Consider the following 26589-nt stretch of genomic DNA (forward strand, 5'->3'; position numbering starts at 1 on the left):
AGGACAACCTCTTGTACACTGAAGCAAGGGATCCAAAACCTGGAGGTGCCAGGAGATTGGTGATTCCTCAGGAGTACAGAAAGTTCTTCCTAACTCTAGCCCACGACATTCCCTTAGCTGGACATTTAGGGCAAATGAAAACTTAGGACAGGCTTGTTCCCTTGTTTCATTGGCCTAGAATGTCAGAGGACACAAAGGAATTTTGTAAGTCCTGTGAAACCTGTCAAGCCAGTGGCAAGACAGGTGGCACTCCAAAGGCACCCCTTATTCCACTGCCTGTGGTTGGGGTTCCCTTTGAAAGGGTAGGGGTTGACATAGTTGGCCCCCTTGACCCTCCTACTGCTTCAGGCAATAGGTTTATCTTGGTGGTAGAGGACCATGCCACCAGATACCCTGAAGCAATTCCTCTAAGGACCACTACAGCTCCTGCAGTGGCAAAGGCCCTCCTGGGAATCTTTTCCAGGGTGGGCTTCCCAAAAGAGGTGGTATCAGACAGAGGAAGCAATTTCATGTCTCCTTACTTAAAGGCCATGTGGAAGGAGTGTGGTGTTACATACAAGTTCACTACACCCTATCATCCACAAACAAATGGACTGGTGGAGAGATTTAACAAAACTCTCAAAGGCATGATTATGGGACTCCCTGAAAAACTCCGCAGGAGATGGGATATCCTGTTACCTTGCCTCCTTTTTGCTTACAGGGAGGTACCCCAAAAAGGAGTGGGCTTCAGCCCCTTTGAACTCCTATTTGGACACCCTGTGAGAGGTCCTCTAACACTTGTTAAGGAGGGTTGGGAACAACCTTTAAAAGCTCCAAAGCAAGACATAGTGGACTATGTACTTGGCCTCAGATCAAGGATGGCTGAGTACATGAAAAAGGCCAGTAAAAACCTTCAGGCCAGCCAAGAGCTCCAAAAGCAATGGCATGACCAGAAGGCTGTTTTGGTTCAGTACCAACCAGGGCAGAAAGTGTGGGTCTTGGAGCCTGTGTCCCCAAGAGCACTCCAAGATAAATGGAGTGGACCCCACACAATTGTTGAAATAAAGGGTGAAGTCACCTACTTAGTTGACTTAGGCACTGCCAGGAGTCCCCTTAGGGTGCTCCATGTCAATCGCCTGAAACCCTACTATGACAGGGCTGATCTCACTCTGCTCATGGCAACAGATGAGGGACAGGAAGAAGAGAGTGACCCTCTCCCTGATCTCTTCTCTTCCACAGAACAAGATGCTCTAGTGGAAGGTGTAGTACTGGCAGATTGTCTCACTGCTGAGCAGAAAGACCACTGCATAAATCTCCTAGGTCAATTTTCCTAACTCTTCTCTACTGTGCCAGGCACCACTTCTTGGTGTGAGCACACTATAGATACTGGAGACAGCTTGCCTGTCAAAAGTAAGATCTATAGGCAGCCTGACCATGTCAGAGACTGCATAAAAAAAGAAGTGCAGAAAATGCTTGAACTAGGAGTGGTTGAGCACTCTGAAAGTCAATGGGCCTCTCCTGTGGTACTTGTACCAAAACCTCATTCCAAGGATGGAAAGAAGGAAATGCGGTTTTGTGTAGACTATAGAGGTCTCAACCAAGTAACCAAAACTGTTGCTCACCCTATACCCAGGGCAGATGAGCTAATAGATACACTGGCATCTGCCAAGTATCTAAGTACTTTTGACTTGACTGCAGGGTATTGGCAGATCAAATTATCAGAAGATGCAAAAGCAAAAACTGCATTTTCAACCATATGAGGCCATTACCAATTCACAGTAATGCCTTTTGGATTGAAAAATGCACCTGCCACTTTTCAAAGGTTGGTGAATACAGTCCTGCAAGGGCTGGAAGCTTTTAGTGCAGCATATCTAGACGATATAGCTGTCTTTAACTCCAGCTGGGATGATCACCTGGTCCACATATGGGAAGTTTTGGAGGCCCTGCAAAAGGCAGGCCTCACTATCAAGGCTTCAAAGTGCCAGACAGGGCAGGGGAAGGTGGTTTATCTGGGACACCTGGTAGGTGGAGAACAGATTGCAACACTTCAGGGGAAAATCCAAACTATTATAGATTGGGTTCCCCCTACAACTCAGACCCAGGTGAGAGCCTTCTTAGGCCTCACTGGGTATTACAGGAGGTTCATAAAGAACTATGGCTCCATTGCAGCCCCTCTTAATGACCTCACCTCCAAGAAAATGCCTAAAAAGGTATTGTGGACAGCTAGCTGTCAGAAAGCTTTTGAGGAGCTGAAGCAGGCCATGTGCTCTGCACCTGTCCTGAAAAGCCCCTGTTACTCCAAAAAATTAATTGTCCAAACTGATGCATCTGAATTAGGGTTAGGGGCAGTCCTTTCACAACTTAATTCTGAGGACCAGGATCAACCTGTTGCTTTTATTAGCAGGAAGTTGACCCCTAGAGCAAAGCTTTGGTCTGCCATAGAGAGGGAGGCCTTTGCTGTGGTCTAGGCACTGAAGAAGTTGAGGCCATACCTGTTTGGCACTCACTTCATTGTTCAGACAGACCACAAACCTCTACTTTGGCTAATACAAATGAAAGGTGAAAATCCTAAATTGTTGAGGTGGTCTATATCCCTACAGGGAATGGACTATACAGTGGAACATAGACCTGGGAGTACCCACTCCAATGCAGATGGACTCTCCAGATACTTCCACTTAGACAATGAAGACTCATCAGGTCATGGCTAGTCTTATTGTCCTTCGTTTGGGGGGGGGGCTTGTCTAGGAAGTTGGCTCTGTATGCACTATTTCAAAGTAAGGAATAGTATGCACAGAGTCCAAGGGTTCCCCTTAGAGGTAAGATAGTGGCAAAAAGAGATAATACTAATGCTCTATTTTGTGGTAGTGTGGTCGAGCAGTAGGCTTATCAAAGGAGTAGTGTTAAGCATTTGTTGTACATACACACAGGCAATAAATGAGGAACACACACTCAGAGACAAATCCAGCCAATAGGTTTTGTTATTGTAAAATATCTTTTCTTAGTTTATTTTAAGAACCACAGGTTAAAATTCTACATGTAATATCTCATTTGAAAGGTATTGCAGGTAAGTAATTTAGGAACTTTGAATAATCACAGTAGCATATATACTTTTTACATAAAACACAATAAGCTGTTTTAAAAGTGGACACAGTGCAATTTTCACAGTTCCTGGGGGAGGTAAAGTATTGTTATTTTTAGCAGGTAAGTAAATCACTTACAGGTCTCAGTTTTGGGTCCAAGGTAGCCCACCGTTGGGGGTTCAGAGCAACCCCAAAGTTACCACACCAGCAGCTCAGGGCCGGTCAGGTGCAGAGGTCAAAAAGGTGCCCAAAACACATAGGCTTCAATGGAGAGAAGGGGGTGCCCCGTTTCCAGTCTGCTAGCAGGTAAGTACCCGCGTCTTCGGAGGGCAGACCAGGGGGGGTTTTGTAGGGCACCGGGGGGGACACAAGTCCACACAGAAAGTACACCCTCAGCAGCGCGGGGGCGGCCGGGTGCAGTGTGCAAACAAGCGTCGGGTTCTCTGTAGATTTCAATGGGAGACTCTTCAGCGGTGCAGGCAGGGGTCTCTTCAGCGGTGCAGGCAGGCAAGGGGGGGGCTCCTCGGGGTAGCCACCACCTGGGCAAGGGAGAGGGCCTCCTGGGGGTCACTCCTGCACAGAAGTTCCGTTCCTTCAGGTGCTGGGGGCTGCGAGTGCAGGGTCTTTTCCAGCCGTCGGGACTTTAGGTTCAGGCAGTCGCGGTCAGGGGGAGCCTCGGGATTCCCTCTGCAGGCGTCGCTGTGGGGCTCAGGGGGGACAACTTTGATTACTCACGGACTCGGAGTCGCCGGAGGGTCCTCCCTGAGGTGTTGGTTCTCCACCAGTCGAGTCGGGGTCGCCGGGTGCAGTGTTGCAAGTCTCACGCTTCTTGCGGGGAGTTGCAGGGGTCTTTAAATCTGCTCCTTTGAAACAAAGTTGCAGTTCTTTTGGAGCAGTGCCGCTGTCCTCGGGAGTTTCTTGTCTTTCTTGAAGCAGGGCAGTCCTCTGAGGATTCAGAGGTCGCTGGTCCTTTGGAAAGCGTAGCTGGAGCAGGTTTCTTTGGAAGGCAGGAGACAGGCCGGTAAGACTGGGGCCAAAGCAGTTGGTGTCTTCTGTTCTTCTTCTGCAGGGGTTTTTCAGCTCAGCAGTCCTCTTCTTCTTGTAGTTTCAGGAATCTAAAGTTTTAGGTTCAGGGAAGCCCTTAAATACTCAATTTAAGGGCGTGTTTAGGTCTGGGGGGTTAGTAGTAAATGGCTACTAGCCCTGAGGGTGGGTACACCCTCTTTGTGCCTCCTCCCAAAGGGAGGGGGTACCATCCCTAATCCTATTGGGGAATCCTCCATCTGCAAGATGGAGGATTTCTAAAAGTTAGAGTCACTTCAGCTCAGGACACCTTAGGGGCTGTCCTGACTGGCCAGTGACTCCTCCTTGTTATTCTCATTATTTCCCCCGGCCTTGCCGCCAAAAGTGGGTCTGTGGCCGGAGGGGGCGGGCAACTCCACTAGCTGGAGTGCCCTGTGGTGCTGGAACAAACGGGGTGAGCCTTTGAGGCTCACCGCCAGGTGTTACAGCTCCTGCCTGGGGGAGGTGTTAGCATCTCCACCCAGTGCAGGCTTTGGTACTGGCCTCAGAGAGACAAAGGCACTGTCCCCATGGGGCCAGCAACATGTCTCGGTTGTGGCAGGCTGCTGGAACCAGTCAGCCTACACAGATAGTCGGTTAAGGTTTCAGGGGGCACCTCTAAGGTGCCCTCTGGGGTGTATGTTACAATAAAATGTACACTGGCATCAGTGTGCATTTATTGTGCTGAGAAGTTTGATACCAAACTTCCCAGTTTTCAGTGTAGCCATTATGGTGCTGTGGAGTTCGTGTTTGACAGTCTCCCAGGCCATATACTCTTATGGCTACCCTGCACTTACAATGTCTAAGGTTTTGCTTAGACACTGTAGGGGCACAGTGCTCATGCACTGGTGCCCTCACCTATGGTATAGTGCACCCTGCCTTAGGGCTGTAAGGCCTGCTAGAGGGGTGACTTATCTATACTGGCATAGGCAGTGAGAGGCTGGCATGGCACCCTGAGGGGAGTGCCATGTCGACTTACTCATTTTGTTCTCACCAGCACACACAAGCTGGGAAGCAGTGTGTGTGTGCTGAGGGAGGGGTCTCCAGGGTGGCATAAGACATGCTGCAGCCCTTAGAGACCTTCCCTGGCATCAGGGCCCTTGGTACCAGAGGTACTAGTTACAAGGGACTTACCTGGATGCCAGGGTGTGCCAATTGTGGATACAAAAGTACAGGTTAGGGAAAGAACACTGGTGCTGGGGCCTGGTTAGCAGGCCTCAGCACACTTTCAATTCAAAACATAGCATCAGCAAAGGCAAAAAGTCAGGGGGTAACCATGTCAAGGAGGCATTTCCTTACACAACCCCTTCCCCCCAAACGAAAGAGGATGAGACTAACCTTTCCCAAGAGAGTCTTCATTTTCTAAGTGGAAGAACCTGGAAAGGCCATCTGCATTGGCATGGGCAGTCCCAGGTCTGGGTTCCAGTATAAAGTCCATTCCCTGTAGGGAGATGGACCACTTCAACAGTTTTGGATTTTCACCTTTCATTTGCATCAGCCATCTGAGAGGTCTGTGGTCGGTTTGAACTACAAAGTGAGTACCAAAGAGGTATGGTCTCAGCTTTTTCAGGGACCAAACCACAGCAAAGGCCTCCCTCTCAATGGCACTCCAACGCTGCTCCCTGGGGAGTAACCTCCTGCTATTGAAAGCAACAGGCTGGTCAAGGCCATCATCATTTGTTTGGGACAAAACTGCCCCTATCCCATGTTCAGAGGCATCTGTTTGCACAATGAATTGCTTGGAGTAATCTGGAGCTTTTAGAACTGGTGCTGTGCACATAGCTTGTTTCAGGGTGTCAAAGGCCTGTTGGCATTCTACAGTCCAGTTTACTTTCTTGGGCATTTTCTTGGAGGTGAGTTCTGTGAGGGCTGTCACAATGGATCCATATCCCTTCACAAACCTCCTATAGTACCCAGTCAAGCCAAGGAATGCCCTGACTTGAGTCTGGGTTTTTGGAGCTGCCCAGTCCAGAATAGTCTGGATCTTAGGCTGGAGTGGCTGAACTTGGCCTCCACCTACAAGGTGTCCCAAGAAAACCACAGTTCCCTGCCCTATCTGGCATTTGGATGCCTTGATAGAGAGGCCTGCTGATTGCAGAGCCTTCAAAACCTTCTTCAGGTGGACCAGGTGATCCTGCCAGTTGGAGCTAAAGACAGCAATATCATCAAGATAAGCTGCACTAAAGGACTCCAACCCAGCAAGGACTTGATTCACCAACCTTTGGAAGGTGGCAGGGGCATTCTTTAAACCAAAGGGCATAACAGTAAACTGATAATGCCCATCAGGTGTGGAGAATGCTGTTTTCTCTTTTGCTCCAGGTGCCATTTTGATTTGCCAGTACCCTGCTGTTAAGTCAAAGGTACTTAAGAATTTGGCAGCACCTAATTTGTCAATCAGCTGGTCAGCTCTAGGAATGGGATGGGCATCTGTCTTGGGAACAGAGTTAAGACCTCTGTAGTCCACACAAAACCTCATCTCTCTCTTTCCATCTTTGGTGGTAGGTTTGGGGACTAAGACCACTGGGCTAGCCCAGGGGCTGTCAGAGTGCTCAATTACTCCCAATTCCAGCATCTTGTGGACTTCCACCTTGATGCTTTCCTTAACTTGATCAGACTGTCTGAAGATTTTGTTTTTGACAGGCATGCTGTCTCCTGTGTCCACATCATGGGTACACAGGTGTGTCTGACCAGGGGTTAGGGAAAAGAGCTCAGCAAACTGCTGCAGGACCTTCCTACTGTCAGATTGCTGTTGGCTAGAGAGGGTGTCTGAATAGATCACTCCATCCACTGAGCCATCTTCAGGGTCTGATGAGAGGAGATCAGGGAGAGGCTCACTCTCAGCTTCCTGGTCCTCACCTGTTACCATCAACAGATTCACATCAGCCCTGTCATGGAAGAGCTTAAGGCGGTTCACATGGACCACCCTCTTGGGGCTCCTGCTAGTGCCCAGGTCTACCAGGTAGGTGACCTGACTCTTCCTCTCTAGTACTGGGTAAGGGCCACTCCATTTGCCCTGAAGTGCCCTGGGAGCCACAGGCTCCAGAACCCAGACTTTCTGCCCTGGTTGAAATTCAACCAGTGCAGCCTTTTGGTCATACTAAAACTTCTGGAGCTGTTGGCAGGCCTCAAGGTTTTTACTTGCCTTTTCCATGTACTCTGCCATCCTTGAGCGAAGGCCAAGTACATAGTCCACTATGTCTTGTTTAGGCTCATGAAGAGGTCTCTCCCAGCCTTCTTTAACAAGAGCAAGTGGTCCCCTTACAGGGTGGCCAAACAGAAGTTCAAAGGGTGAGAACCCTACTCCCTTCTGAGGCACCTCTCTGTAAGCGAAAAGCAGACATGGCAGGAGGACATCCCATCTCTTTTTGAGTTTTTCTGGGAGCCCCATGATCATGCCCTTTAATGTCTTGTTGAATCTCTCAACAAGGCCATTAGTTTGTGGATGATATGGTGTAGTGAATTTATAAGTCACTCCACACTCATTCCACATGTGTTTCAGGTATGCTGACATGAAGTTGGTACCTCTGTCAGACACCACCTCCTTAGGGAAGCCCACTCTGGTAAAGATACCAATGAGGGCCTTGGCTACTGCAGGGGCAGTAGTCGACCTAAGGGGAATAGCTTCAGGATACCTAGTAGCATGATCCACTACTACTAGGATGTACATATTTCCTGAGGCTGTGGGAGGTTCAAGTGGACCCACTATGTCCACACCCACTCTTTCAAAGGGCACCCCCACCACTGGAAGTGGAATGAGGGGGGCCTTTGGATGTCCACCTGTCTTACCACTGGCTTGACAGGTGGCACATGAGATGCAAAACTCCTTAACCTTCTGGGACATGTTGGGCCAGTAGAAGTGGTTGACTAACCTCTCCCACGTCTTGGTTTGTCCCAAATGCCCAGCAAGGGGAATATCATGGGCTAAGGTCAGAAAAAACTCTCTGAACGCCTGAGGCACTACCACTCTCCTAGTGGCACCAGGTTTGGGATCTCTTGCCTCAGTGTACAGGAGTCCATCTTCCCAATAGACCCTATGTGTTCCAGTTTTCTTGCCATTGGAATCTTCAGCAGCTTGCTGCCTAAGGCCTTCAAGAGAGGGACAGGTTTCTTGTCCCTTACACAACTCTTCCCTTGAGGGTCCCCCTGTGCCCAATAGCTCAACCTGATAAGGTTCCAGCTCCATAGGCTCAGTTCCCTCAAAGGGCAGAACTTCTTCCTGAGAAGAGAGGTTCTCTTTTTGGTGTTGTGTTGCAGCTGGTTTCCCAGCTGGCTTTCCTTTTCTCTTGGTAGGCTGGGCCTTTCTTCCAGACTCCAGCTCTACTTTTTTACCATGTGCCTTGCACTGTGCCCTTGTCTTGACACACACCAGTTCAGGAAATCCCAGCATGGCTGCATGGGTTTTTAGTTCTACCTGAGCCCATGCTGAGGACTCCTGGTCATTTCCAAGCAAACAGTCTACTGGGATATTTGAGAAGACCACCACCTGTTTCAGGCCATTGACCCCTCCCCACTCTAAAGTTACCATTGCCATGGGATGTACTTTAGTTTGATTGTCAGCATTGGTGACTGGATAGGTTTGTCCAGTCAGGTATTGGCCAGGGGAAACCAGTTTCTCTGTCACCATAGTGACACTGGCACCTGTATCCCTCAGGCCCTCTACACTTGTCCCATTAATTAAGAGCTGCTGCCTGTATTTTTGCATGTTAGAGGGCCAGGCAGCCAGTGTGGCTAAATCCACCCCACCCTCAGAGACTAAGGTAGCTTCAGTGTGACACCTGATTTGCTCTGGGCACACCGTTGATCCCACTTGGAGACTAGCCATTCCAGTGTTAGCTGGAGTGGAGTTAGAAGTGGTTGTTTTCTTGGGACAGGCCTTGTCTCTAGTTTGGTGTCCAGACTGACTACAGCTACGACACCAGGCCTTTTTGGGATCAAAGTTTTTACCCTTGTACCCAGAATTGTTTTGTGAAGAGGCTCTGGGCCCACCATCCTGTGCAGGTTTTTGGCGGCCTGTAGAAGACTCTTTACTATTTTTGTTTTTGGCTGTCTCACCACCTTTTCTCTGGGGAGGTTTTGTGACCCCTTTCTTTTGGTCACCCCCTGTGGAAGTTTTGGACACCCTAGTCTTGACCCAATGGTCCGCCTTCTTTCCCAATTCTTGGGGAGAAATTGGTCCTAGGTCTACCAGATGCTGATGCAGTTTATCATTGAAACAATTACTTAATAGGTGTTCTTTCACAAATAAATTGTACAGCCCATCATAATTACTTACACCACTGCCTTGAATCCAACCATCTAGTGTTTTTACTGAGTAGTCTACAAAGTCAACCCAGGTCTGGCTCGAGGATTTTTGAGCCCCCCTGAATCTAATCCTATACTCCTCAGTGGAGAATCCAAAGCCCTCAATCAGGGTACCCTTCATGAGGTCATAAGATTCTGCATCTTTTCCAGAGAGTGTGAGGAGTCTATCCCTACACTTTCCTGTGAACATTTCCCAAAGGAGAGCACCCAGTGAGATTTGTTCACTTTTCTGGTTACACAAGCCCTCTCAAAAGCTGTGAACCATTTGGTGATGTCATCACCATCTTCATATTTAGTTACAATCCCTTTAGGGATTTTCAACATGTCAGGAGAATCTCTGACCCTATTTATGTTGCTGCCACCATTGATGGGTCCTAGGCCCATCTCTTGTCTTTCCCTTTATATGGCTAGGATCTGTCTTTCCAAAGCCAATCTTTTGGCCATCCTGGCTAGCTGGATGTCCTCTTCACTGGAGTTATCCTCAGTGATTTCAGAGAGGTTGGTCCCTCCTGTGAGGGAACCAGCATCTCTGACTATTATGTTTGGAGACAGGGCTTGAGAGGCCCTGTCCTCCCTAGATAGGACTGGTAGGGGGGAATCATCCTCCAAGTCACTATCATCATCCTCTGTGTTGCCATCCTCAGAGGGGTTGGCCTTTTCAAACTCTGCCAACAGCTCCTGGAGCTGTAGATTGGAAGGTCTGGGGCCCATTACTATTTTCTTTATTTTACAGAGTGACCTTAGCTCCCTCATCTTAAGATGGAGGTAATGTGTGGTGTTGAGTTCCACCACATTCACATCTGTACTGGACATTATGCTTCTAAAAGTTGGAATACTGTTTAAGAATCTAAAACTAGTTCTAGAATCTAATTAAAACTTTTACCAAACTTTTAAACTCTAAAAGCAATGCTAACAGGGACTAACACAAGGCCCTAGCAGGACTTTAAAGAATTTAGAAAAATTTCAAATTGAAAAAAATCAATTTCTAATGACAATTTTTGGAATTTGTCGTGTGATCAGGTATTGGCTGAGTAGTCCAGCAAATGCAAAGTCTTGTACCCCACCGCTGATCCACCAATGTAGGAAGTTGGCTCTGTATGCACTATTTCAAAGTAAGGAATAGTATGCACAGAGTCCAAGGGTTCCCCTTAGAGGTAAGATAGTGGCAAAAAGAGATAATACTAATGTTCTATTTTGTGGTAGTGTGGTCGAGCAGTAGGCTTATCAAAGGAGTAGTGTTAAGCATTTGTTGTACATACACACAGGCAATAAATGAGGAACACACACTCAGAGACAAATCCAGCCAATAGGTTTTGTTATAGAAAAATATCTTTTCTTAGTTTATTTTAAGAACCACAGGTTCAAATTCTACATGGAATATCTCATTTGAAAGGTATTGCAGGTAAGTACTTTAGGAACTTTGAATAATCACAGTAGCATATATACTTTTTACATAAAACACAATAAGCTGTTTTAAAAGTGGACACAGTGCAATTTTCACAGTTCCTGCGGGAGGTAAAGTATTGTTATTTTTAGCAGGTAAGTAAATCACTTACAGGTCTCAGTTTTGGGTCAAAGGTAGCCCACCGTTGGGGGTTCAGAGCAACCCCAAAGTTACCACACCAGCAGCTCAGGGCCGGTCAGGTGCAGAGGTCAAAGGGGTGCCCAAAACACATAGGCTTCAATGGAGAGAAGGGGGTGCCCCGGTTCCAGTCTGCCAGCAGGTAAGTATCCGCGTCTTCGGAGGGCAGACCAGGGGGGGTTTTGTAGGGCACCGGGGGGGACACAAGTCCACACAGAAAGTACACCCTCAGCAGCGCGGGGGCGGCCGGGTGCAGTGGGTAAACAAGCGTCGGGTTCTCTGTAGATTTCAATGGGAGACCAAGGGGTCTCTTCAGCGGTGCAGGCAGGCAAGGGGGGGGCTCCTCGGGGTAGCCACCACCTGGGCAAGGGAGAGAGCCTCCTGGGGGTCACTCCTGCACAGAAGTTCCGTTCCTTCAGGTGCTGGGGGCTGCGGGTGCAGGGTCTTTTCCAGCCGTCGGGACTTTAGGTTCAGGCAGTCGCGGTCAGGGGGACCCTCAGGATTCCCTCTGCAGGCGTCGCTGTGGGGGCTCAGGGGGGACAACTTTGGTTACTCACAGACTCAGAGTCGCCGGAGGGTCCTCCCTGAGGTGTTGGTTCTCCAACAGTCGAGTCGGGGTCGCCGGGTGCAGTGTTGCAAGTCTCACGCTTCTTGCGGGGAGCTGCAGGGGTCTTTAAATCTGCTCCTTTGAAACAAAGTTGCAGTTCTTTTGGAGCAGTGCCGCTGTCCTCGGGAGTTTCTTGTCTTTCTTGAAGCAGGGCAGTCCTCTGAGGATTCAGAGGTCGCTGGTCCTTTGGAAAGCGTCGCAGGAGCAGGTTTCTTTGGAAGGCAGGAGACAGGCCGGTAAGACTGGGGCCAAAGCAGTTGGTGTCTTCTGTTCTTCTTCTGCAGGGGTTTTTCAGCTCAGCAGTCCTCTTCTTCTTGTAGTTTCAGGAATCTAAAGTTTTAGGTTCAGGGAAGCCCTTAAATACTAAATTTAAGGCCGTGTTTAGGTCTGGGGGGTTAGTAGCCAATGGCTACTAGCCCTGAGGGTGGGTACACCCTCTTTGTGCCTCCTCCCAAGGGGAGGGGGTCACATCCCTAATCCTATTGGGGAATCCTCCATCTGCAAGATGGAGGATTTCCAAAAGTTAGAGTCACTTCAGCTCAGGACACCTTAGGGGCTGTCCTGACTGGCCAGTGACTCCTCCTTGTTATTCTCATTATTTCCCCCGGCCTTGCCACCAAAAGTGGGGCCGTGGCCGGAGGGGGCAGGCAACTCCACTAGCTGGAGTGCCCTGTGGTGCTGGAACAAAGGGGGTGAGGTGTTACAGCTCCTGCCTGGGGGAGGTGTTAGCATCTCCACCCAGTGCAGGCTTTGTTACTGGCCTCAGAGTGACAAAGGCACTCTCCCCATGGGGCCAGCAACATGTCTCGGTTGTGGCAGGCTGCTGGAACCAGTCAGCCTACACAGATAGTCGGTTAAGGTTTCAGGGGGCACCTCTAAGGTGCCCTCTGGGGTGTATGTTACAATAAAATGTACACTGGTATCAGTGTGCATTTATTGTGCTGAGAAGTTTGATACCAAACTTCCCAGTTTTCAGTGTAGCCATTATGGTGCTGTGGAGTTCGTGTTTGACAGACTCCCAGACCATATACTCTTATGGCTACCCTGCACTTACAATGTCTAAGGTTTTGCTTTGACACTGTACATCTATGGTATAGTGCACCCTGCCTTAGGGCTGTAAGGCCTGCTAGAGGGGTGACTTATCTATACTGGCAGAGGCAGTGAGAGGCTGGCATGGCACCCTGAGGGGAGTGCCATGTCGACTTACTCATTTTGTTCTCACCAGCACACACAAGCTGGCAAGCAGTGTGTCTGTGCTGAGTGAGGGGTCTCCAGGGTGGCATAAGACATGCTGCAGCCCTTAGAGACCTTCCCTGGCATCAGGGCCCTTGGTACCAGAGGTACTAGTTACAAGGGACTTACCTGGATGCCAGGGTGTGCCAATTGTGGATACAAAAGTACAGGTTAGGGAAAGAACACTGGTGCTGGGGCCTGGTTAGCAGGCCTCAGCACACTTTCAATTCAAAACATAGCATCAGCAAAGGCAAAAAGTCAGGGGGTAACTGTGCCAAGGAGGCATTTCCTTACAGGTTGTGTAGGAAAGTACCATCTTGCCTGGCATGTTACCCCCATATTTCACTGTATATATGTTGTTTTAGTTGTATGTGTCACTGGGACCTTGCCAGCCAGGGGCCCAGTGCTCATAAGTGTGCCCTGTATGTGTTACCTGTGTTATGACTAACTGTCTCACTGAGGCGCTGCTAATCAGAACCTCAGTTGTTATGCTCTCTCATTCCTTTCAAATTGTCACTAACAGGCTAGTGACCAAGTTTACCAATTTACATTGGCATACTGGAACACCCTTATAATTCCCTAGTATATGGTACTGAGGTACCCAGGGTATTGGGGTTCCAGGAGATCCCTATGGGCTGCAGCATTTCTTTTGCCACCCATAGGGAGCTCTTACAATTCTTACACAGGCCTGCCACTGCAGCCTGAGTGAAATAATGTCCACGTTATTTCACAGCCATTTTTCACTGCACTTAAGTAACTTATAAGTCACCTATATGTCTAACCTTTACCTGGTAAAGGTTGGGTGCTAAGTTACTTAGGGGGTGATTCTGACCCCGGCGGTCTTAGACCGCCGGGGCCAGGGTCGGCGGGAGCACCGCCGACAGGCCGGCGGTGCCACGCAGGGCATTCTGACCGCGGCGGTAAAGCCGCGGTCAGACCGGCAACACTGGCGGTCTCCCGCCAGTGTGCCGCCGCCCGTATGAATCCTCCAAGGCGGCGCAGCTTGCTGCGCCGCCGAGGGGATTCCGACCCCCCCTACCGCCATCCAGTTCCCGGCGGTCCGCCCGCCGGGAACCGGATGGCGGTAGGGGGGGTCGCGGGGCCCCTGGGGGCCCCTGCAGTGCCCATGCCACTGGCATGGGCACTGCAGGGGCCCCCGTAAGAGGGCCCCTACGAGTATTTCACTGTCTGCTTGGCAGACAGTGAAATACGCGACGGGTGCAACAGCACCCGTCGCACCTTCCCACTCCGCCGGCTCGATTACGAGCCGGCTTCATCGTGGGAAGGACGGTTTCCCCTGGGCTGGCGGGCGGCCTTTTGGAGGCCGCCCGCCAGCCCAGGGGAAACCTCAAAATACCCACCGCGGTCTTCCGAACGCGGTACGGTATTTTGGCGGCTCCCGCCGGGCGCGCGGTGACCGCGCCCGGTGGGAGTCAGAATGACCCCCTTAGTGTGTGGGCACCCTGGCACTAGCCAAGGTGCCACCACATTGTTCAGGGCCAATTCCCCAGACTTTGTGAGTGCGGGGACACCATTACACGCGTGCACTACATATAGGTCACTAACTATGTGTAGCTTCACAAAGGTAACTCCGAATATGGCCATGTAACATGTCTAAGATCATGGAATTTCCCCCTCTATGCCATCCTGACATTGTTGGCACAATCCCATGATCCCACTGGTCTGTAGCACAGACCCGGGTACTGCCAAACTGCCTTTTTAGGGGTTTCACTGCAGCTGCTGCTGCTGCCAACCCCCTCAGACAGGTTTCTGCCCTCCTGGGGTCCAGCCAGGCTTGGCCCAGGAAGGCAGAACAAAGGACTTCCTCAGAGAGAGGGTGTTACACCCTCTCCCTTTGGAAAATGGTGTTAAGGCAGGGGAGGAGTAGCCTCCCCCAGCCTCTGGAAATGCTTTCATGGGCACACATGGTGCCCATTTCTGCATAAGCCAGTCTACACCGGTTCAGGGACCCCTCAGCCCTGCTCTGGCACGAACCTTGACAAAGGAAAGGGGAGTGACCACTCCCCTGACCTGCACCTCCCCTGGGAGGTGCCCAGAGCTCCTCCAGTGTGCTCCAGACCTCTGCCATCTTGGAAACAGAAGTGCTGCTGGCACACTGGACTGCTCTGAGTGGCCAGGGCCAGCAGGTGACGTCAGAGACTCCTTCTGATAGGCTCCTTTAGGTGTTGCTAGCCTATCTTCTCTCCTAAGTAGCCAAACCCTCTTTTCTGGCTATTTAGGGTCTCTGCTTTGGGGATTTCCTTAGATAACGAATGCAAGAGCTCATCAGAGTTCCTCTGCATCTCTCTCTTCACCTTCTGCCAAGGAATCGACTGCTGACCGAGCTGGAAGCCTGCAAAACTGCAACAAAGTAGCGAAGACGACTACTGCAACTCTGTAACGCTGATCCTGCCGCCTTCTCGACTGTTTTCCTGGTGATGCATGCTGTGGGGGTAGTCTGCCTCCTCTCTGCACTAGAAGCTAGGAAGAAATCTCCCGTGGGTCGACGGAATCTTCCCCCTGCTACCGCAGGCACCAAAGAACTGCATCACCGGTCCCCTGGGTCTCCTCTCAGCACAACGAGTGAGGTCCCTTGAATCCAGCAACTCTGTCCAAGTGACTCCCACAGTCCAGTGACTCTTCAGTCCAAGTTTGGTGGAAGTAAGTCCTTGCCTCCCCACGCCAGACTGCATTGCTGGGAACCGCGTCTTTTGCAGCTACTCCGGCCTCTGTGCACTTCCGGCGGAAATCCTTTGTGCACAGCCAATCCTGGGTCCACGGCACTCTAACTTGCATTGCACGACCTCCTGAGTTGTCCTCCGGCGGTGTGGGACTCCTTTGTGCAACTTCGGGTGAGCACCGTTTCACTCCTCTTTGTAGTGCCTGTTCCAGCACTTCTGCGGATGCTGCCTGCTTCTGAGAGGGCTCTTTGTCCTGCGGGGCGCCCCCTCTGTCCCCTGACGCAATTGGCGACATCCTGGTTCCTCCTGGGCCACAGCAGCATCCAAAAACCCTAACCACACGACTTGCAGCTAACAAGGCTTGTTTGCAGTCTTTCTTCAGGAAAACACTTCTGCACGACTCTCCACGGCGTGTGACATCCATCCTCCAAAGAGGAAGTTTCTAGCCCTTGTCGTTCCTGCAGAATCCTCAGCTTCTACTGCCTAGTAGCAGCTTCTTTGCACCCACAGCTGGCATTTCCTGGGCATCTGCCCACTCTCAACTTGGTCGTGACTTTTGGACTTGGTCCCCTTGTTCCATAGGTACCCTCGTCTGGAAATCCATCGTTGTTGCAGTGCTGGTTTTGTTCTTTCCTGCAGAATTCCCCTATCACGACTTCTGTGCTCTTTGGGGAACTTTAGTGCACTTTGCACTCACTTTTCAGGGTCTTGGGGTGGGCTATTTTTCTAACCCTCACTGTTTTCTTACAGTCCCAGCGACCCTCTACAAGGTCACATAGGTTTGGGGTCCTTTTGTGGTTCGCATTCCACTTTTGGATTATATGGTTTGTGTTGCCCCTATCCCTATGTGTCCCCATTGCATCCTATTGTAACTATACATTGTTTGCACTGTTTTCTAATACTATACTGCATATTTTTGGTATTGTGTACATATATCTTGTGTATATTTGCTATCCTCATACTGAGGGTACTCACTGAGATATTTTTGGCATATTGTCATAAAAATAAAGTACCTTTATTTTTAGTATATCTGTGTATTGTGTTTTCTTATGATATTGTGCATATGACACTAGTGGTACTGTAGGAGCTTCACTCGTCTCCTAGTTCAGCCTAAGCTGCTCTGCTAAGCTACCATTATCTATCAGCCTAAGCTGCTAGACACCCTATACACTAATAAGGGATACCTGGGCCTGGTGCAAGGTGTAAGTACCCCTTGGTACTCACTACAAGCCAGTCCAGCCTCCTACATCTAGGTCCTTGTTGGATTTCAGTCCGATTGGGGTTCCTCTAGAGACAATGAGACAGGCTGGGTTGGGACTACTAACTCCACAGATACCCAGTACGAACATGTTGCAACCACCAATGATGCAGGCTGGAAATATCTTGTTGCAAGGTTTGACTGCTAAACAGCTGAATGAATGGCTAGACAAGCTGAGTTCACCGGAGACTACCCCTGCGACAGCAGAGCGGTCAGAGAGAGAGGAATACTTGAATTTTGTGAGGTTGGGCGTGGAAGCAGCTGAATTAGTTGAAGGGAGCATGAGAGTGAATAGGCTAGAGTCATACACTGAAGCAGAATTGAGGTATCTATGTCCAAAAATAACCAAAGAAGTAAGCAAGGTGCACCAAAGGTCGGCGAATCTAGCAGATAAATATAGCATAGATTTAGACAATACTAAGCATCTGAAGAGGAGTTACAGATTGGACTTCGAACCCAAAGATTTTGATCATATGAGGTCTACTGGGATGAAAGCACACCTTAAAGAAATTTTACAGAGCGCACAGGTTTGGGGAGCCTTAGAGAAGTGGGAAGGCAGATGGGCAAAGAAGAGAGAGAAAAGGAAAAGTGAGTGCTTGGAGCAGCAGCAAGCAAAACCAGTGCCAGATACCGGTACCATAAAAAGCTACCCATGAGAGAGACGGCTGGAGGGGTTCTTGTCCATGTACCATGGTCCAGAGGTGATATTCTATCTTTCACAAATGACTTCCCCAGGCTGAGGGAAAAGCCGATAGAGTGGTATCAGCAGACAGATGGATTTGTGAAGCTCGCGAAGTGTCTTTGGGAAGACTTGAATACATTGTTTGAGATCATAGTTCCTGTCGATTTGTGGCTCGAGTACAAGAGAAGTGTTGACTGGCCGACTGCAGAACCGGCAAGGGATAGGGCTACCAGAGCACCCTCTCTGGAGGTAATGAAGTATTACTATAAGGTAATTGAGTTCTTGAAGCAGAAATTGTCACCACAGAATATTGATTGGCAGAAGGTTGATTGAACGGCACAGGAAGGCAAAGAGTCGATACATGCTTACTATGAGAGGTTGTTAAAAGCATTCAAGCATTACAGTGGCATGGAAGTCATAGAGCCGAAAGACATGAATCACCTTGTGTTCAGGTTCGTTGAAGGGCTGAGACCAGAAATTAGCCAGATGATTAAGAATCATTTAATTTGCTAGCAAGCGAAGCCGATTGATGAGGTATTGCAGTACGCAAAATACTGTAGTGATAAAATCGAATTGAAGCAGAGAAAGTTGAAGGAGAAAGTGATGGTGATGCAAATTAAGGCAGAGCAAGCAGGGATGCATGGAAACGGAGTACAACAGATGGTACAACAGCCACAGGGAAATGGAATGTTTCAGCTGCAAACGAGAGGCAGAGGAGGTTTTGTGAACCGTGGTCCAGATTTGAATACTTTTGTGGTACAAAATGACATGCAAGGGATGAAGAAGGTGTGCGTGCGGGGGAGAGGGACACTGGAAGCGGGAGTGCCCAATGATGGTGCAGGAAGGTGCGGTTCAACAAAGCAATGATGTGAGTGCATTTCAAAATGTTAAAGGACCAAGAATGAGGGGTCCTAATCCCAATTTTCAGAATAACATGGTTCAAATGCAGGGTCTTCAACCCATGCAACAGGTGCAGATGCCACGTATGCAACCAGTGCATATGCAGCAAGTACAACAGCAGATTCCAGTGGTACCTAGACAGCAAATGCAGTTGCCCTTAGCGCCAATGGGACAGCAACAGGTGATGGTTTCTCAACAGGTCACAAGTCAAGGAATGGGTCAAAATAACACAGTACAACTGTTCCCATTGCGTGGTGAGAATGGAATAAACAATGAATTGTCAGATGACAGTTCAGATAGTGAGGAGTGCAGGCTTGCAGCGTCCCTAGAAGTAGATCAGAGGGGACCCTATGTGCAAGGGAAGGTGATGGGTCACAAGGTCTCATTTTTGGTTGATACAGGAGCTACACGTTCTACAGTCAGGAGTGCAGAGGTTCCGAAATTGCCCCTTTCAGGATGCACAATAAAAGTAGTGGGAGTGGCAAACCAGCTCCTGACCAATCCAATCACAGATACGGTTCAAGTCGAAATTGGTACCTTTTAGGGATTGCCCAGCTTTGTAATCTGTGATTCAAGTCCCGTGTCCCTACTGGGAAGAGACTTACTGTGCAAGACGAGGTGTTCTATCACCTGTTCGAATGAGGGAATCGAGGTACAGACAAACAGTGATGACTAGGGGGACGATGGTCAGACCTCAGAGCCAGAAACAGAGACTACAGATGAAGAGTACCCCTTGATAAGCTTCTTCCCGTTGTTCACCATGATTGATTTGCCCGCAGACCTGCAGGGGACAGTCACAGAGAAGGTGTGGGACTTGACAGGAAAGAAAGTGGGACTGATAAGAGGGGTAGAACCAGTCAAAGTCGATGTGAAGCCAAATGCCGTGTTTCCCCAGGTACCACAGTACCACATGGCACAGGATGTCCTCATACAGGTGACGCAGATAATTGCAGACTTCGTGAAACAGGGGGTCTTAAAAGGAAGTAATGAGCAGCCCATGTAATTCACCTATAATGGGTCTAAGAAAGCCCTGTGGGAAAGTTCGAATTGTTCAAGACTTGAGAAAGATCAACGACATAGTGGTAAAGTGCTGCCCGATAGTGCCAAAACCAGCTGTGATCATGTTTCAAGTTCCATGTTACGCAGAATGGTTCTCAGTCGTTGACTTGTCCCAAGCATTCTCTTCTGTGCCTCTTCATGAGGACAGACAATTTCTCTTCAGTTTCAAATTCCTGGACAAGGTTTACAGTTGGTGTCGAATCCCTCAGGGGTTTTTGGAGTCACCATCTATCTTCAACCAAATTTTGAAGAAGGATTTGGAGTCATTAGAACTGCCTTTCCAATTGACTCTAGTGCAGTACATTGACGATTTGTTGATTGCTTCCAAAACAAGAGGTGATTACAAGTACGATACTATTGCCCTATTGAATCACTTGGGAAAGAATGGACACAAGGTGTCCCCAAAGAAGCTGCAGTACTGTCAGAAAGAGGTGAAATATTTAGGCCATTTGATTGAGAAAGGGTCGAGGAAGATACCTAAGGAAAGAGTGACTGCAATATTACAGATGAACCCCCTGACATCCAGGAGAGATGTCAGGATGTTTCTGGGAATGGTGGGCTACTGTCGTCAGTGGATCCCGAATTTCTCCATTATCTCCAAGCCCTTGGTGAGACTGACAGCTAAGGAGGTTAAGGATGGCCCAGATACCCTAACTATGTCTGAGAAAGAGATAAGGGCATTCATTGAGTTGAGGGAGTGTTTGTGCAGGGCTCCAGCTTTAGGTATGCCTAATTACACAAAGCCTTTTGTCCTGTTTTGTCCTGAACGTGATGCTTGTTCTTTGTCTGTCCTGACCCAGGTCCATGGAGGTGCAAACCGACCAGTAGCATATTTTTCAGCTACTTTGGACCCAGTCGCAGCAGCCTTACCGGGTTGTCTGCGTGCAGTTTCAGCAGTTGGTCAAAGCCTCACTCAGTGCGAAGGCATAGTGATGGGACATCCCTTAACAGTAATGGTCCCACATTCAATTGAAATACTATTGACCCAAACTAAGACCCAGCACATGACAAATGCTAGATTGACCAAGTACGAGACAATTATATTGGGGTCACCAAATGTGTCACTAAAAGTTTGTACTGTATTAAACCTGGCAACTCTGCTTCCCAATGAAAATACAGATGTTGATGATGCTGAAGAGGTAGAACATGATTGTCTTGAGGTAACTGAACTTTGCACCAAACCGAGACCTGACATTAAGGATACTCAATTGGAAGAAAATGACTACATTATCTTTGTTGATGGCTCATGTCTGAGAGACTCAGTAGGAGTACTGAGAGCAGGATATGCTGTATGTACAATCACTGGTATTCTAGAAGCATTGTGGCTTGAAAGAGTATACTCTGCTCAAGTGGCTGAGTTGATTGCTCTTACTAGGGCATTCCATGCCGCTGACAAATTGAAAGTGACTATCTATATCAATAGCAGATACAGATTTGGGATTGTACATGATTTTGGCCAGCTATGGTCCCAGAGGGGTTTCATGACCTCTTCTGGTTCTCCAGTGAAAAATGGGGAAATAATTAAGGAATTGTTGCACGCGATTCAGTTACCTCTTGAAATTGCCGTGGTGAAATGCAATGCCCATGTAAAATCGCAAGATTTTGGGTCAATGGGAAATGGATATGCAGATCAAGTCACAAGGTTTTGCGCATTGAATTGTATATCGTTCAAGGATCAGTGGGAATTGTTACCCGAAACAGAAAATGAAACATGCACAGGTTACGCATTGAGGGTGGTTGACACAATGGAAGAATTAAAAGTGTTACAGGGTTGTGCCAGCAGGGAAGAAAAACGCTCTTGGCTTAAAATGCAATGTGTACAAAGACCTGATGATTTGTGTGTTTCAGACGAGGGGAAAATGGTTTTGCCAAACAGTCTTTTGTCTCCGTTTGCAAGGTTTTACCATGGTCAAGCGCATATTAGGAGAGACGCCATGATCAGATTGTTCAAAGTTGATTGGTTTAATCCAAAATTCAGACAAGCCGCAGAAGTGATCTGTCACTGGTGCATCATCTGTCAGCAGATGAATGCGGGGAAAGGGACAGTGGTGAATTTGAGCCACATTGGGAGAGCTGGAGGACCATTTAGCAGGATGCAATCGGATTTTATCGAGATGCCTATGGGTGGAGGTCTGAGATACGTGTTGGTGATTGTGTGCATTTTTAGTCACTGGATTGAAGCTTACCCTACACGTAGGAATGACAGTCTCACAGTAGCGAAGTTGCTGCTTAGGGAATTGATGCCACGTTTCGGGTTTCTGATCTCTTTAGAATCAGATAGAGGAAGTCACTTCAACAATGAGGTGGTTAAGTTCTTGTGTGCTGCGCTGAACATTGAACAGAAGTTCTATTGCAGTTACCGCCCTGAAGCATCAGGACTAGTGGAACAAATGAATGGTACTCTGAAGTCTAGAATGGCAAAGATGTGTGCAACTACACATTTGAAATGGCCGGATGCATTGCCCTTAGTGTTGATGTCAATGAGAAACACACCCAACTAGAAAACAGGACTGTCTCCTCATGAAATTCTCATGGGCCGAGCTATGCGATTGCCCGCAGTGCCTGCAAATGCTCTTGTGAATATCACAGATGATATGGTGTTGGACTACTGCAAGGGTCTGGCTGACGTGGTCCGCTCTTTCTCTCACCAGGTGGAAGCAACCACTTTGCCACTGATAAATGATCCAGGTCACAACCTGAAAGCTGGTGACTGGGTTGTTGTCAAGAAACATGTGAGGAAGTCGTGTTTGGAGCCACATTGGAAGGGGCCGTACCATGTGATATTAACAACTACCACTGCTGTGAAGTGTGCGGGAATTCCAAATTGGATCCATGCCAGTCACACAAAGAAGGTGACGTGTCCAACTGATAAGGAAATTGAGTTATCGAAAACAACTGCAACAGAGAAGGAAGTCTCAGGGCCGGAGAGTAATCAAAGGGGAACTGAGACTGGAGGAGAGCCCGTTGAGGATGACCTGGTCACTAAACAGTAAACGAAATCCAGAGGGGTGACGGTGGGCCTATCTCAACTGAGGCACCAGGAAAACTGACCCAGAGAGAGGTTCTCCCAGAAGCAGATGGATACAGGTTTGAAGTTGAACCCTTGACAGATCCAGAAGGCGAAGGAGTTGAGACAGAAGGAGGTCCGAGTATCCAGACTCCTCCTGAGCCACTTGCAGGTCCAGCAAGAGAAAACACCATAGCACAAGAGGAGGGCATTGAACAGCAACCAGAAAGGTCCAACGATAAAGGGACACTTGAAGGAGATAAGGGGTCAGAGTCGTGAGTAGCAAAAGGGAAAGTGGTCATTGAAGACACAATTGAGGAGGAGATAGATACAACAAGAAAAGAGGACCTGAGCGAAGGAGAATTGCAAGGTGCCCGCAAATTGAAAAGAAAGAGAATATCAAACCTAAGATACGTGGGTCCTGAATGGGCTTATGCAACGTCAGCTGAGTGGCAACAAGAGTTCCTAGCATTTTGCTTTGATCGAGACCAGGTCAATACTATGGTACCTGAGGTCAGCCACGAGATAGAGACTGTGTTAAGCTGAAATTGAATTGAAGAAACTTGAAAACAGACACTGATAAATTACCGGATGTGTTGCTATTAACCTGAAGTGACTTTTGAAAACTGACTGTGACAAGCTGCTAACCAGATTGACAAAGAACCCTGGGAGCGAATGAAGAAGCTGTAAATACTTTCTAAAGAGAGACTTTGCTTAGCCTTGCTGTAGAAGAAAAAAAAAGAGAAAAAAAGCTTTTAGCCATCCTCTGTTGATTGTTGTTTACATTTGAAGTACTTCACTTCTGATTCTTTACAGATCATGCCTAGTACGGGAGATGATAGTGAGGCGAGTAGGCGTTTTAAATATTTGGTTGTTGCTTTGGGTGTTGTGTGCGTGATATTCATTATAGCTTTGTTTGTGGAGATGCGATTGGTGGATGAGAATGAAGCTAACAATGCTACAGTTTCTGAGACCGCTACACTAACACCTTGGGAGAGGTTTGAGCAAGATACAAAGTATCTGCATGATGAAACTAATGCAAAAGTGGAACTGTCTACTAACGTTTTCTATCGCTTGTTGAGTGAGTATGTTGACACTATGGATGCAAAGGCTTGTTTTGTGTGTACACAAATTCCTCTTTCAGTCCAAGAGGGAGTTACATATCACAGCTTGCCATTAACCTATGGGATTAGTTGTAGTCTGCTACTAACACGTTTCTATAACCAAGAAGAAGTGCAATATTTTTACTCTAACTATGACCTTGTATTCTCTTATGTGCCTATCATAGTAGATCTGAATAGTGTTGCTAAATATTATGTCATAAAATTGATTAAAGGGTTCTTTGAACCTAGAGTAGCGATCAGTACATCATATGCACACCGCAATAATTTGACATGCTTGCTTACACCCGTAGAGAAAAGCTTTCTAGATCACACTGAAAATAGAAGGAGGGTTTTAAAAGGGAAATTAGAAAAGGGCTTGCAGCAACAATCATTTCTTAATAATGGTAATTACAATGGGATTAGGGAACAAGGGAAGCTAGCTTTAGATGCAACACATATAGGTAGGCTTTGTATAACACGGCCAAAGTCATATTATGATAATGTGTTTCTGGGAATTAGTGAATGTAAGCATGTGTTTTTGTTTCAGATTAAATGGACGTTCATGCTCAATGGAATGGATCAGGCAATCCCAGGGGTCTATTATATTTGTGGACTTAATGCTTATTACCGTCTTCCAAAGGGATGGTATTGGACATGTTACTTGGGGATAGTTTTCCCAAAGATTTACCCGCTACAGGATTTTAAAGAAATTTCCAAAAGTGACAGAATTACTTCATGCTAGACAAAAGAGAGAAACTGCTGCTGGTGTAGTAGGAGACATATTTGGAGCATTAATTCCTTCAGTAGGGGTTGTCTTAAACTCCGTAAAGATTCAAAAGTTGTCTACTATTGTGGATAACATGTTAACAAACTTCACAGGGGCTATACTCTTGATAGATACTGAACTGGCTGTGGAGAGGGCCATGACTCTTCAAAACAGGCTTGTTTAAACATTCTTTTAGCAAAGAGTGGCGGGGTCTGTAAGATGCTTAATGAGCATCACTGCTGTGCCTACATACCTGACAATAGTAATGAGATTAGAAGTATGTTCACTAACCTAGCAAGAGATAGTGCAGATTTGAAACAATTGAAGGAACCAGGAGTTTGGGAAAAGGTTGGAAAGGGACTTGCTAATGTGGGAAGTTGGTTTAGTAGTATTTGGCATGAGATATTGGGAAAATTAATACAGGAAATAGTGATTATTCTGGCTTGTTTATTTGGACTATGGTTATCATGCACAATTAGCAAAAGGATTAAAGCAAAATTAGCAAAACATAAAGTGAGGAGGGAAGAAAAGAAAAGGGAGAAAATGTTCAGAGCAAAATATGAAAAGGCAAAACAAAAGGAAGAAATTGAGATGAAGGAGATCAAGAAATGAAAAGGTTGTTAAAGGAAGGAATTGTGTGATGACAAGAGTCATCAGAGGAGGGATTGTTGGAATGTAGCTTTTATAATCACAAATTAACATGAACTGCTTGCAAAATAATGTGTAATGAAGCTGCATAGAAAACGCATTAATATGTTTCTAATGTACGCGTTTGAAATGAGCCCAGGGGGTGTGGCCATCAATGTATACGATGATTAATGAAATTGACTAAGAATGAATTATTAATGTACTAATGTATGATTCTGTTCTAGCATTAAGAGTTAGATGTTAAGGTTTTGTTGAGTAAATCATTAGGCCTTAGTTAGCAAGAGTCTGGGCCTAGCTGTCTGGTCTCATATTAAGTGTGTTTTTCTAACGTGCAATGTGCTATCTTCCTAAGGACGAGTAGCTGTACTTTTCCAGAAGCTGGACATGTGTTTGTAACCGTAGTAAAATTTTCTCATGAGTCCCGACTTGCTCAAGGAGACATTCTTGTTGAATGCAACAGTGTAATTCACAACAGGTACAAGGTTGCCTGAACTGGTAAAGACAATGGAGCTACTGACTGAAGCCGTGCGTGTAACTTTTCGTACCTGCCATCTCACCCGATGAAGATGTAAATCACAGGAGCCAATGAACTGTATGAGAACTGTCTTAGGTGAAAATTCTAGTAAGGTGACCACTCAACCATTGGACAGAGATAGTGGTGCACCAAATACTGACCAATGGGAAATTTGAGACTTGTCTGGCAAATCCAATTTAACGTCGTGTTACAAGGAGACATCAGCCATTAGAGGGACACCCCTGCTGTTACTCTGGCACTCCGTCTTTACCTTTGCTGTTTTGATTCTTCAAAACCTTCCTCACCTTGCCTTGCCCGATATCTATTTACTTCCCCTCCTTAAGAGGGAAGAACTTTCTGCCCTAGTTTCTGAGACTTTCCTGTTCTATCCTGGATGACGACGAATCGACTACTGTCCTGAGGACGAAGACTGACTCTATATGCTGACCCATTATGGAGGGTAACTATATGATAATGAAATTGAAATTGTCTGCTTGCCTTTCCTTTCTAGGTACCAACTGCTTTTGACAGAGACCATAGTTAGATGTTTTCCAAATTTGTGTTACTAAATTGTTTTGCATGAAGCCCAACATGCTGATGCTATTTCGAGGTTAGTCAAGGAGTTCACTAATATTGGGTGTATATAGACAAAATGACTGAATCTTTGTTGTGTTGAATAGATGCACTAATGATACTCTGCTAAATAGATCCATGTTGACGCAGTGTTTTGTTCTAATGTTTATCATCTTTGCTTTGCTTAAATCTTACTCAAGTTGCCATATTGTGACATTATTGATGTGCTTCCTGATGTTGAGACTAATAAACTTGCTAGTAGATTGTAATCAATAGGGAATAAATCTCATGAACCTTACTAAATTTCGTGTGGTTATTCATGGCTGAAAGGTCATGGTGTGTTTTGATCTTTATTAATGTCATTAACTAATTTGATTAATTTGCTGTTGTGAAAATTGATGAGACTATTGATCTATCGATTGATATGCTCATTAGTTATCTCATCTTAAGGTGACTCCAATCAGGGTCAAAAGATGAATTGGCCTAAAACGAGTCCCAGAGTAAGTAAATTACCTAGGGCGAGACGCGTTATCATACCCAATAAGGAAATTGAT

Source organism: Pleurodeles waltl, chromosome 10, assembly GCF_031143425.1.
Source record: "Pleurodeles waltl isolate 20211129_DDA chromosome 10, aPleWal1.hap1.20221129, whole genome shotgun sequence".
Lineage (NCBI taxonomy): Eukaryota > Metazoa > Chordata > Amphibia > Caudata > Salamandridae > Pleurodeles > Pleurodeles waltl.